This window comes from Salvelinus fontinalis, chromosome 26, assembly GCF_029448725.1.
Source record: "Salvelinus fontinalis isolate EN_2023a chromosome 26, ASM2944872v1, whole genome shotgun sequence".
Taxonomy (NCBI): Eukaryota; Metazoa; Chordata; class Actinopteri; order Salmoniformes; family Salmonidae; genus Salvelinus; species Salvelinus fontinalis.
In genome coordinates this window covers 21017175-21029679 of record NC_074690.1, presented here as the reverse complement: position 1 = coordinate 21029679, position 12505 = coordinate 21017175, and positions in this window count along the sequence as shown.

Here is a 12505-nt window from a genome sequence, read left to right as displayed (position 1 = left end):
TTTATGAAGGTTAGTGAAAATTAATATATTTTGCTGGCTTATTCGCTAACGCTAACGTGCCTATTGCTATCACTAACGTGCCTTGATGAATGAATGCGGTAGTGTGGTAGGCTATTGTAGTAAGCTAATATAATGCTATATTGTGTTTTCACTGTAAAACACTTAAAAAATCTGAAATATTGGCTGGATTCACAAGATGCTTGTCTTTCATTTGCTGTACACGATGCATTTTTCAGATGTTTTATGATGAGTATTTAGGTATTCCACGTTGGTCTCTATAATTACTCTGGCTGCTTCGGTGCTATTTTTGACGGTAGCTGTGATGGTAGCTGCAATGTAAAACTGATTTATACCTCAAATATGCAAATTTTTCGAACAAAACATAGATTTATTGTGTAACATGTTATAAGACTGTCATCTGATGAAGTTGTTTCTTGGTTAGTTTGGTTGGTTAGGTTGGCTTTGTGCATGCTACCTGTGCTGTGAAAAATGTCTGTCCTTCTTTGTATTTGGTGGTGAGCTAACATAAATATACGTGCTGTTTTCGTTGTAAAACATTTAAAAATTCGGACATGTTGACTGAATTCACAAGATGTGTATCTTTCATTTGCTGTATTGGACTTGTTAATGTGTGAAAGTTAAATATTTCAAAAAAATATTTTTTGAATTTCGCGCCCTGCACTTGAAGTGGCTGTTGTCATATTGTGCCCGGCTTCGGGCTTGCAGCCCAAAGAAGTTAACTTCACCATCTCCTACCGCCCAGGGTCAAAGAATGTGAAGCCTGACGCCTTCTCCCGCCTATACAGTTCCTCTGCCACACCCTCGACCTCTGAAACCATTGAGAACCTGGTCAGCGAGGCACAATGCTCCCAGCCTGAATCTGAAGGGGGCCCGGCTAACCGGCTGTTTGTCCCTAATCCAGCTCGGTCCCGGGTCCTGGAATGGGCTATTTCCTCCAGGCTGACCTGTCATCCAGGGTCCTGTCGTACACTAGCCTCCCTCCGACAACGTTTGTGGTGGCCCACAATGGTCCTTAACGTCTCTGCCTTCGTCGCCGCATGCACAGTGTGTGCTCAGAACAAGACTCCACGGCAAGCTCCTTCTGGCCTCTTTCAGTCACTACTGGTCCCTCATCGTCCCTGGTCTCATAAATCTCTGGACTTTGTCACTCGGCTCCCTCCGTCTGATGGCAACACTGTCATTCTGATGATAGTCGATTGGGTCTCCAAGGCCGCTCATTTCATCCCTCTCACCAAACTACCTACCTACCAAGGAGACGGACCAGCTTATGTTGCAGTATGTCTTCCGGATCCATGGGCTCCCGGTAGACATGGTCTCCGATCGGGGTCCTCAGTTCTCGTCTCAGTTCTGGAAGGCATTCTGCACCCTTATTGGGTCGTCGGCCAGTCGGTCATCCGGATTCCATCCCCAAACTAATGGTCAGTCGGAGCGAGCCAACCAAGACCTGGAGACCACCTTAATGGTGTCTGGTCTCAACCAACCCCACTACCTGGACCCGTCAACTGGTCTAGATGGCCTCCCGGGTGGCGCAGTGGTCTAGGGCACTGCATCGCAGTGCTAACTGCGCCACCAGAGTCTCTGGGTTCGCGCCCAGGCTCTGTCGCAGCCGGCCGCGACCGGGAGGTCCGTGGGGCGACGCACAATTGGCATAGCGTCGTCCGGGGTAGGGAGGGTTTGGCCGGTAGGGATATCCTTGTCTCATCGCGCTCCAGCGACTCCTGTGGCGGGCCGGGCGCAGTGCGCGCCAGCCAAGGGGGCCAGGTACACGGTGTTTCCTCCGACACATTGGTGCGGCTGGCTTCCGGGTTGGAGGCGCGCTGTGTTAAAGAAGCAGTACGGCTGGTTGGGTTGTGCTTCGGAGGACGCATGGCTTTCGACCTTCGTCTCTCCCGAGACCGTACGGGAGTTGTAGCGATGAGACAAGGTAGTAATTACTAGCGATTGGATACCACGAAAAATTGGGGCGAAAATGGGTATAAAAAAAAAAAAAAAAAAAAAAAAAGAAATGGTCTAGATGGAGTATGCCTGGAACACCCTTCCCAGTTCCCTCGGCCCAGATGTTTGTCCGCCCCTGTCGACATACCTGGAGAAGAGCCAGGGAGGCTATTCTCAAGACCAACTCCAGGTATCGTCGACAAGCGGACCGTCACCAGACCCCAGCTCCCCACTACCGCATTGGGCAGAGGGTATGGCTTTCAACTCGGGATCTGCCCCTTCGGGTAGAGTCCCGCAAGCTGTCTCCCGAGTTCATTGGTCCTTTTCCGTTCTCAAGAGTCCTGAGTTCCACTGCTGTCCATCTTGTGTTACCCCGTACCCTCCGTATTTACCCTACCTTCCATGTGTCTAGGATTAAGCCCGTCTCTCACTGTCTTCTATCTCCAGGCCCCCCCCCCCCCCCCCTCCGGGTTATCGGTGGCCAGCCAACGTATACGGTGAGACGCCTCCTGAAGGTTCAACCACGGGGCAGGGGTTTCCAGTACCAAACTCATTTGGATTCCATCTTTTGTTTTTCAGCGAGATGATTTCTCTGATTGCAGCATCCTCGTGCTGTGCAGCCTTGATATCCTCTGGTGTGATGGCAGGCATGCCTTCAGGTGACACCCCACCCTCTCTAGAGTTGACTTGCAGTGTAGCCACCCATGGAACATCCTCATTTTTCACTGTTGTGCTGGGGCGGCCAACTCCCGGCCCAGTGGTGACCTACTGCGTTGAGTCTAGCTGTGCTCAGAACATAGGTCAAAGGGTTGTTGTCTGTGTATACGGTAAAGGCGGGTGCATAGTATAGATAGTCTCTAAATTTGTCATAGATCGCCCATTTAAGTGCTAAAAACTCAAGTTTGCCAGAGTGGAGGTGGTAGTTTTTCTCTGCTAGAGTTAGCGTTCTGGACCCATATCCGCTTACACTGAAGTATCTTGTTCTGATGTTGGTAAAGGACAGCCCCTAGACCCTCATTGGAAGTGTCAGTGTGTAGCACAAATGGTAAGTCACAGTCTGGGTATGCTAGTATGGGTGGATTGGTTAGCATGTCCACCAACTTGGCTATGATGGCTCTGTGTACAGCTGTACACTAGACTGGTGTCTTGGGATGCCGTTGTCCATTGCTAATCTTTTTGGCCTGGGTTTTTCCTCTGGTTGATTTGGGCTTGGCAGTTTTTCTTCTGATGGACTTTGTAGCAGCTGAAATAGGGGTTTGGCCATCCTGGAGAAATCTTGGATGAACGATCTGTAGTAGATGAAGAATCCCAGCAGTGTTCTGACCTCTCCAACTGTCTGTGGCTCCCTCTCCTTGAGCCGCAACACAGCCTCCAAGTCTTTCTATATGGAGAACAGCAGTCGTCTCTCATACCCTCTAAAACCCCTTCCATACACCTCTGGAAAGCGAATGGTGCGTTGGTCAAACCAAAGGGGATGCGGACCCACTCATAGAGCCCCCAGGGGGTGCTGAATGCGGTGGCTTATCTTGAGCTTTCATCCACAAAGCCTTGATGGTAAGCACTGCCTTGGTCGAGAATCGAGAACTATGTGTAGCCCCCTAGGTTTTCCAGCAGGTCTTGTATCAATGGCAACGGATGATGGTCAGGGATGGTCTTGAGATTCAGATTCCTGAAGTCGAAACATAGCCGCAGGCTACTGTCCTTCTTGCACACGCAGACTACCGGGGATAAATATGGAGATGTGGATTTCTTGATCCAGCCTCTCTCCAGGTTTTGAACTTCTTTGTATAGAGGTTTCCAAATGGAGTTGTAACTTTTCTGGACAGATCCTTCAAGTTAAGTTTCAGCTTAAGGTTCGGAATGCAGCAAATATCTGTCTACCTGTGCGAACACATCAGATTCTTCATACAGCATTTTTCTGAATATTTTCTGTAGATGTTCTAAGTCAATAGCTGGGTGCCATTTTTCTCTGGACCCAACTGGTGTGTCTGTCTTTTCTCTGCTCACCATGGTAAAGCTGAGTGGAGCATTGGAAAGCATCACTAGACTGACTCACATGCTTCTTCTGACTGTCAGGTGCTGTGATGACAGGTCTGATGTCATCCATCAGCTCTACCCAACCCAGCACTGCTCTCTCACATGTTGTGTGGAATTCTGAATTGGAATCTTTACCATATTTGAGGCTCCACAGAGCACATCCACGAGGCATGGAAGCAGCTCCAAATCTTCTGGGCGATGGCCGTCCATGGCTGGCTCGAACATCATTGTTCCTCCCTCCGGCCAGGCTCTGATTCTACATTTCACCTCAGCTATTTGACCTGTAGGAATTGTAAGTCCTTTCTCTCCCACTTTTACCAAACAGGTCAAAGACATTTCTTCATGGGCCATCACTTTAATGGCAGAGAGCATGGTTTCAACAGCTTTTTCTTTTACATTCGTCACCTCACTCAGCAGTGCACTGAGATTGACACCATCAGTCTGTTCACTGTTTACTCTGAGTTCCTCTATGACTTTAAAGCCTAGTAGTGGATGGTCTACATAGCTGTGACTAACTAGCATAGGCACATGTACGGCCATTTTCCCATGTTTACTACTCAGAAGCTCCAGGGACACTTCAATCCATCCATCAAAGGGGACAGTTTTGCAGTTTGCTGCAGTTACGTGGAGCTGGCCTTCAGTTAACAAAATCTCAAGGGGTTGGATCTCAACACTTGGCAAAGCGTTCTCTACCCAGGCTCTCCCTACAATGCTAACCTGTGCCCCAGTGTCTAACAACATCTCAACTTTGACTCCATTACATAGGCATGAGACCATACATCTATTGCCAATAAGTTGTGCGACGCGGTTCACCTTGGGTGTCTTAAAGTGTTTGTTGATATTCCTGTGTGTGGACGTGTAGCTGGTTTCTCTGTCTTCACACAGTTGATTTGGAGTGGGGATGTTTTGTTTGCAGCGGTCACTATCTGTCCCTTGCCAGCGACCTCGACCCGTTTCCCGATGTCTGTCTTGTTAGGCAGGCGACAGCTCTTTCTCCTTCTTGTCCACAACGGAAGCAGTGAGGCATTCAATTCCCTGCTGGACACAGTCTTGACATATACCCTTAGCGTGGGTCCTGTCTGTCGTCGTTGCTCTGGATGGTGGTGAAGAGGCATATCTCGGTGCCTCTCTTGTCGGTGCTCTGGAGGATAGGTGATGGGCATATCCCTGGGCCTCACCTCTTGTCTGACCTCCGGAGGGTAGGGTATGTGTGTACCCCTGGGCCTCTCCTGCAGCAGGTTTCATCATTGTCTCCAAGTTTTTAGCCAGTGCAGACACTGTTGCGGTCAGCTCCTGGATGGCTGTGCGATTGGCCATCACTTCACCATCAACCTGAGTGGGGGAAGACTGGTCACAATATTCACTGTTCCCTTGTTGCTGTGCTGAGTTGACGTCTTACTGTTCTGTGTCTAGCACTGCAACCTACACGTTTCTGTCTATCTGCTTCCTCACTGGCTGATTGTGTTATCTGCTCGAGGATTAAGTCGTCAGTCACACTACAATCAGAGGTACATTTTATGAGGTCAGCTCTGATTTTAGTGTATTTTTCACTGAGCCCTTGGTAAAGTGTGTGAAGGAGCACACCCTGAACCAGCTTCTTGTCATAGACAAACTCATCACCACTCTGCTGTGATGTGAACAGTACACGCTGTTTAAGCCCCATTAACTTGTATGCAAACTGCTGAGGTGTTTCCCTGTCCTGTTGTATAGCATTATTCAGCTCCTGAAAGAGCTCTGTGATACTTTTATCCCTGAGATGAGACCTAAAGAAGTGTTCCAACTCCGCTATAGTAAAACCCTCTGTTTGTCAACATGTCCCTGAAATTGCCTGGCTTGATTACTCTTACAACATTTCGGACTACCTCTGACTCGGGATACTGGTCTCGGAGACCCTCATCAGTTTGTTTACGCATACTACCGTAAGTAAAATCAGAAACACAATCAGAGATTTGTGGGGAAAGTGCTGCTATATCAGTAACTCTCATCAACCCAGATACCTGTTCTGCAACCAGGGATGCTGCATGTCCTGACCTATTGCTCACAGTATCTTTGGTTGTTGATGTGTTGTTGGTCTCGTCGGCGTAGTGTTGTGTAGCACCAGGTTTGTATGCTGTGATATGATGTGAGGACGACATCCTAAGAACAGGTGGGTTCAAGAAGGATGGAAACCTACAGTTCCACATGAGGGACATGTTCCAGAGGAGATACCCAGACACACACATGTGTATTCTGTAAGTCCCGTGTGGCTCAGTTGGTAGAGCATGGCGCTTGCAACGCCAGGGTTGTGGGTTCATTTCCCACGGGGGGACCAGGATGAATATGTATGAACTTTCCAATTTGTAAGTCGCTCTGGATAAGAGCGTCTGCTAAATGACTTAAATGTAATGTAAATGTATTGAACACACAGTTTACTGGGTTGACACAAAGGTTACAGTACCAGAGATTTTAGTCGCAAACATTTTATTTGCCACATGCGCCAAATACAACAGGTGTAGATCTTACAAGGAAATACTTACTTACAAGCCTTTAACCAACAACGCAGTTTGAAGAAAAAAACAATTGTTAAGAAAGTATTTACTAAATAAACTGAAGTAAACAATAAATTAATTAAACAATTTAAAAATGTTAAATTTTTTATTGAGCAACGATGAAATAACAGTAACGAATATATATACAGGGGGTACCAGTACACTGCGGGGGCACAAGTTAGTCGAGGTATTTGAGGTAATATGTACATGTAAGTAGAGGTAAAGTGACTATGCATAGATAATAAACAGAGAGTAAAAATGGGGGGTCAATGCAAAATAGTCTGGGTAGCCATTTGGTTAGCTGTTCAGGAGTCTTATGGCTTGGCGGCAGAAGCAGTAAAGAAGCCTTTTGGACCTAGACTTGGCGGTCCGGTACCGATTGCCATGCGGTAGCAGAGAGTGTGTGTGTATGTGGCATGAGTTGGCTATACGTAGAAGTTGGTTATCTGACACAAATAGATCAAAGACCACGCTTACAGAACAGAAAAAGTGAAACTATAATGTACTGGATGACTACTCTAGAAATTTTTTGCTTTGTTACCGGAAGAATAGGAGGTGGTTTGTTTGTGTAGCACCTGAATGGTTATGCATCGTAAGGGACCAAAATTGTTTTAGGTTGTGGCACACAGTGAGTGTGAATCATTGCGGAAATAGGCACTAGTAAAGGTAGCTATCAATGATGTCTACATGGATGCCCCGTCTAAGGAATAGGGTGCCATTTGGAAAGAAGCCCTATCATTGAAAGATGATAAACTATTGTCCCTCCTCTGCAGGGTGAACCTGGCATTGGTCTACACTGAGTTGACAGAGGAGCTGGGTTGTGTGAGAGGTCTGGCTGTCAAACACACTGAGATCCTGAGGAAGGCATTCCACAAGCAGATGGGTCAGGATGTTCCAACACGTGATCCAAATATTAAAGATTATATATGTATGTTTTCACTTCCTTATCCCATACATCCTGTATGCTAGCCTGCCTTCATTTTTGATTCATGACTCTCATCCTGTATGCCAGTCTGGGGAACTACACCCTGGACTACGCCCAGTGCTTCATGTCTGCCAGTGCTGCCTGCCTGAGAAGGGCCCTGGGGGGAGAGCGGCCCCATGACTGTAGGTTGTGAGCTGTGAGCTGCTATGCTATCTGTTATCTCATTCCTGAATATGTCACTATCTGGTGCTGTTTTTGATCAAATCTCTAACTTTGATCTAAAATAGAATATTCATGCTTGAGACTGATATCTATCCTCATGTGGTGACACGTTTCAGATACCAATTCTTCTCTCTTTCTTATGATAGGTGACAAAGGAGATCAAGGAAACATGGGGATTCCTGGTGCTCTGGGGCTACTTGGGAAACAGGAAGTGAAAGGTCTACAATACTCCCTAGATTTAATCAGAGTAATGTGTAGTATCACTAGCATCATGGAGTAACAATACAGAGTAACATGACAAAATGATAGTGCTAGAAGATCACACTATATTGGAGGAGAATATTAGTCATCTTAGACTGACTAAACACCTCCCTCTGCAACTGGATCCTGGACTTCCTGACGGGCCACCACCAGGTGGTAAGGATAAGTAACAACACATCCGCCACGCTGATCCTCAACACATGGGCCCCTCAGGGGTGCGTGCTCAGTCCCCTCCTGTACTCCATGTTCACTCATGACTGCACGGCCAGGCACGACTCCAACACCATCATTAAGTTTGCCGATGACAACAGCGGTAGGACTGATCACCGACAACGACGAGACAGCCTATAGAGAGGAGGTCAGAGACCTGGCCGTGTGGTGCCAGGATAACAACCTCTCCCTCAACATGATCAAGACAAAGGAGATGATTGTGAACTACAAGAAAAAGAGGACCGAGCACACCCCCATTCTCATTGACAGGGCTGTAGTGGAGCAGGTTGAGAGCTTCAAGTTCCTTAGTGTCCACATCACCAACAAACTAACATGGTCCAAACACACCAAGACAGTCGTGAAGAGGGCACAACAAAACCTATTCCCCCTCAGGAGACTGGAAAGATTTGGCATGGGTCCCCAGATCCTCAAAAGGTTCTACAGCTGCACTATCGAGACATCCTGACTGGTTGCATCACTGCCTGGTACGGCAACTGCTTGGCATCCGACCGCAAGGCACTACAGAGGGTAGTGCGTACGACCCAGTACATCACTGGAGCCAAGCTTCCTGCCATCCAGGACCTCTATAACAGGCAGTGTCAGAGGAAGGCCCTAAAAATTGTCAAAGACTCCAGCCACCCCAGTCATAGACTGTTCTCTCTGCTACCGCACGGCAAGCGGTAGCGGAGTGCCAAGTCTAGGTCCAAGAGGCTCCTAAATAGCTTCGAACCCCAAGCCATAAGACTCCTGAACAGCTAATCAAATGGCCCAGACTATTTGCATTGCCGCTGCTTTTCTTTTCACTACAGTGCCGTCCGCTCTGACTCTGGTCCCTGTCTCGTCAGTCCTGCTTCCCTGCCCTGGACCCCCGCTTTACTGCTTCGTTTGATTCCGCTCCAGACCTGCTTAGCCTGCCCCTACTCCCCTTGCTCCAGCCTCAGGTCCTGTTTCCCTGCTACCCGCCCAAGCTTCCACTGGCCTGCACCCCATCTCCCCCCGCTTCTCAATAAATACCATAGTTACCTTATCCCTGTCTCCTCGTCTGAGTTTGCACTTGGGTTTACCTGCTCCGCCCCGCCTAACACTACACCTGTTGTATTCGGCGCATGTGACAAATAAAATTTGATTTGATTGAGGATCTTATTACAGATTAATATGTTTATTTTTTATGACCGTGTTTTCTTTCTGCTTACATTTAGTATTTTTATTTTCATGCATGTATTTTCTGTAATTTATGTAATTCAGGGCTCATCTGTAAAATAGACCTTGGTCTCAGTATGACTCCCTGATAAAATAAAGTTTAAATTAAATAAATACAGTTGAAACCGGGATTCATCCATGAAGAGCACACTTTCCAGTGTGCCAGTGGCCATTGAAGGTGAGCGTTTGCCCACTGAAAGCAGTTACGACGTCGAACTGCAGTCAGGTGAAGACCCTGGTGAGGACGACGAATACGCAGATGAGCTTCTCTGAGTTGGTTTCTGACAGTTTGTGGAGACATTCTTCGGTTGTGCAAATGCACAATTTCATCAGCTGTCAGGTAAGTTGGTCTCAGACCATCCCTCAGGTGAAGAAGCCAGATGTGGAGGTCCTAGGCTGATGAGATTACGCATAGTCTGCAGTTGTGAGACCGGTTGGGCAAACTGCCAAATTCTCTAAAACTAAGTTGGAGGCAGCTTATGGTAGAGGAATGAACATTACATTCTCTGGCCACAGCTCAGATGGACATTCCTGATGTCAGCATGCCAATTGCACACTTCCTCAAAAGTTGAGACATCTGTGGCAATGTGTTATATGACAAAAAAATCACTTTTTAGGATGGCCTTTTATTGTCCCCAGTACAAGGGGCACCTGTGTAATGATCATGCTGTTTTATCATATTCTTGATATGCCACACCTGTCAGGTAGATGGATTATCTTGGCAAAGTAGAAATGCTCACTAACAGAGATGTAACAAATTTGGGAGAAATAAGCTTTTTGTGCGGATGGAAGATTTCTTTTATTTCAGCTCATGAAACATGCGACCAACACTTTACATGTTGTGTTTATATTTTTGTCAGTATAAATGTAGGTGCTATGTGTGACTAGAGAATAGGAACTTTGTGAATAGAAAGTTACAGTGTGAGAAAAAGTTAACAGAAAGTACTGTATGTCTAAAGTCTGTTGAGAAACACAGACATAGTGTTACTGGTAAACATCATGAGGACATGGTACAGAGGAACAGCTACCAGACTGCTCAACCGCGAAGACCACAGCGCAACAGTTAGGCAGTTCTGGGAAACAGATGAACAGTTCTGAGAAGTCACACCCCTAATCTAGTCTTGACATGTAAACACTTGTTTGGTTTTGTACAAGTCATGTTTGCAGCTGAAGCATCCAGTGGGTTGAATAAACATAGTTTGAGCTTTCTCTGGTGCCCGTTTGAGTTCATACTCTCTTCAGAACCTAACACTATTTAGTGTAAAAAACCCAGCAGCGTTACAGTTCTTGACACAAACCATTGCACCTGGCACATACTACCATACCCCGTTCAAAGGAACTTCAAACATTGTCTTCCCCATTCACTTTCTGAACACATTCACAATCCATGTCTCAATTATCTCAAGGCTTAAAAATCCTTCTTTTACCTGTCACCTCCAATTCATCTACACTGATTGAAGTGGATTTAACAAGTGACATCAATAAGGGATCAGATTTCACCTGGATTCACCTGGTCAGTCTGTCATGGAAAGAGCAGGTGTTCATAATATTCACTTTTTCCACATATTGTTACATAACAGACATTCTTTTTCTAATAGAAAATGTGCCTCAATCTACACACAATACCCCATAATGACAAAGCGAAAACAGGTTTGTAGAAATGTTTGCAATTTCTTTTTTTCTTTTTTTAATGAAACAATTAATTTACATAAGTATTCAGACCCTTTGCTATGAGACTCGAAATAGAGCTCAGGTGCATCCTGTTTCCATTGATCAGCCTTGAGATGTTTCTACAACTTGATTGGAGTCCACCTGTGGTAAATTCAATTGATTTGACATAATTTGGAAGGGGACACACCTGTCTATATAATGTGCCACAGTTAACAGTGCATGTCAGAGCAAAAATGAAAAGATGAGAACGAAGGAATTGTCTGCAGAGCTCAGAGACAGGATTGTGTCGAGGCACAGATCTGGGGAAAACATTTCTGCAGCATTGAAAGTCCCCAAGAACACAGTGGCATCCATCATTCTTGAATGGAAGAAGTTTGGAACAACAAGACTCTTGCTTGAGCTGGCCACCTGGCCAAACGGAGCAATCAGGTGAGAAGGGCATTGGTCAGGGAGGTGACCAAGAACCTGATGGTCATTCTGACAGAGCTCCAGAGTTCCTCTGTGGAGATGGGAGAACCTTCCAGAAGGACAACCATCTCTGCAGCACTCCATCAATCAGGCCTTTATGGTAGAGTGGCCAGACAGAATCCACTCCTCAGTAAAATGACATTATCCATCACGGAGACAGGGAATGTGTCAAAGGGTGTATAGTTCATATTTGTAACATGTTAATCAGTTCAGTCACAAACACATACAAGGCAACATGTAAAGAGGCACAGTAATAGGGGTGATGGCGGCATCGGCATGGAAAAACAAACACAACACTTATCATCCTCTATTTAGATGTCCGCTGTTGAAAAAAGGAAGAGGAGTGCCCCTCACTGCACTGAAGGCAAGCAACAGAGTATTACATTTGATGCAAGCAGCCTCAGGAAGCCAGTGGAGGAGTGGTGTGACATAGGAGAACATGGAAAGGTTGTAACACCAGATATTGCTACATTCTGGATCAGTTGCAGAGGTAGGGAGCTGGACTAGCGGGGAGTTGCATGCAGTAGGGTGCAGAGACAGCAAGGTTGACTCAGAATGGACAGCTCTATGGAACCTGTGGGAATAGCATTACAATATTGAGTGAGATGTCAACTGGGTCACACACACCACTTGTTACTCAGAACAAGACAAATGAAATACCCTGTTACTAACCAATATTATCACGTTTTTAAGGGCATCTCCATAATTACGCTGAGAATCAGTTTCACTTTAAAATGTATGCCAAAAAAAACCATTGATTTCAAAGTTTAACAAACCATACAACTACGCACAGGGACTACATTTAACAATTTCCACCGAACATTTTTCAAAAACTAATTTAGTGGAAGAACTATTTATACTTTGGTAACACAATTAAGGCAGAATTCCCCTCTGGTTTTTATCCACGTTTACCAAAACCTCTTATACTGTATATCTGCTCCGAATTACGAGTGAAGTGGATTTACACACAGTAACAGAATTACATCATGGGATCTGTACTACACATAAATGCATAATTGTGTATATA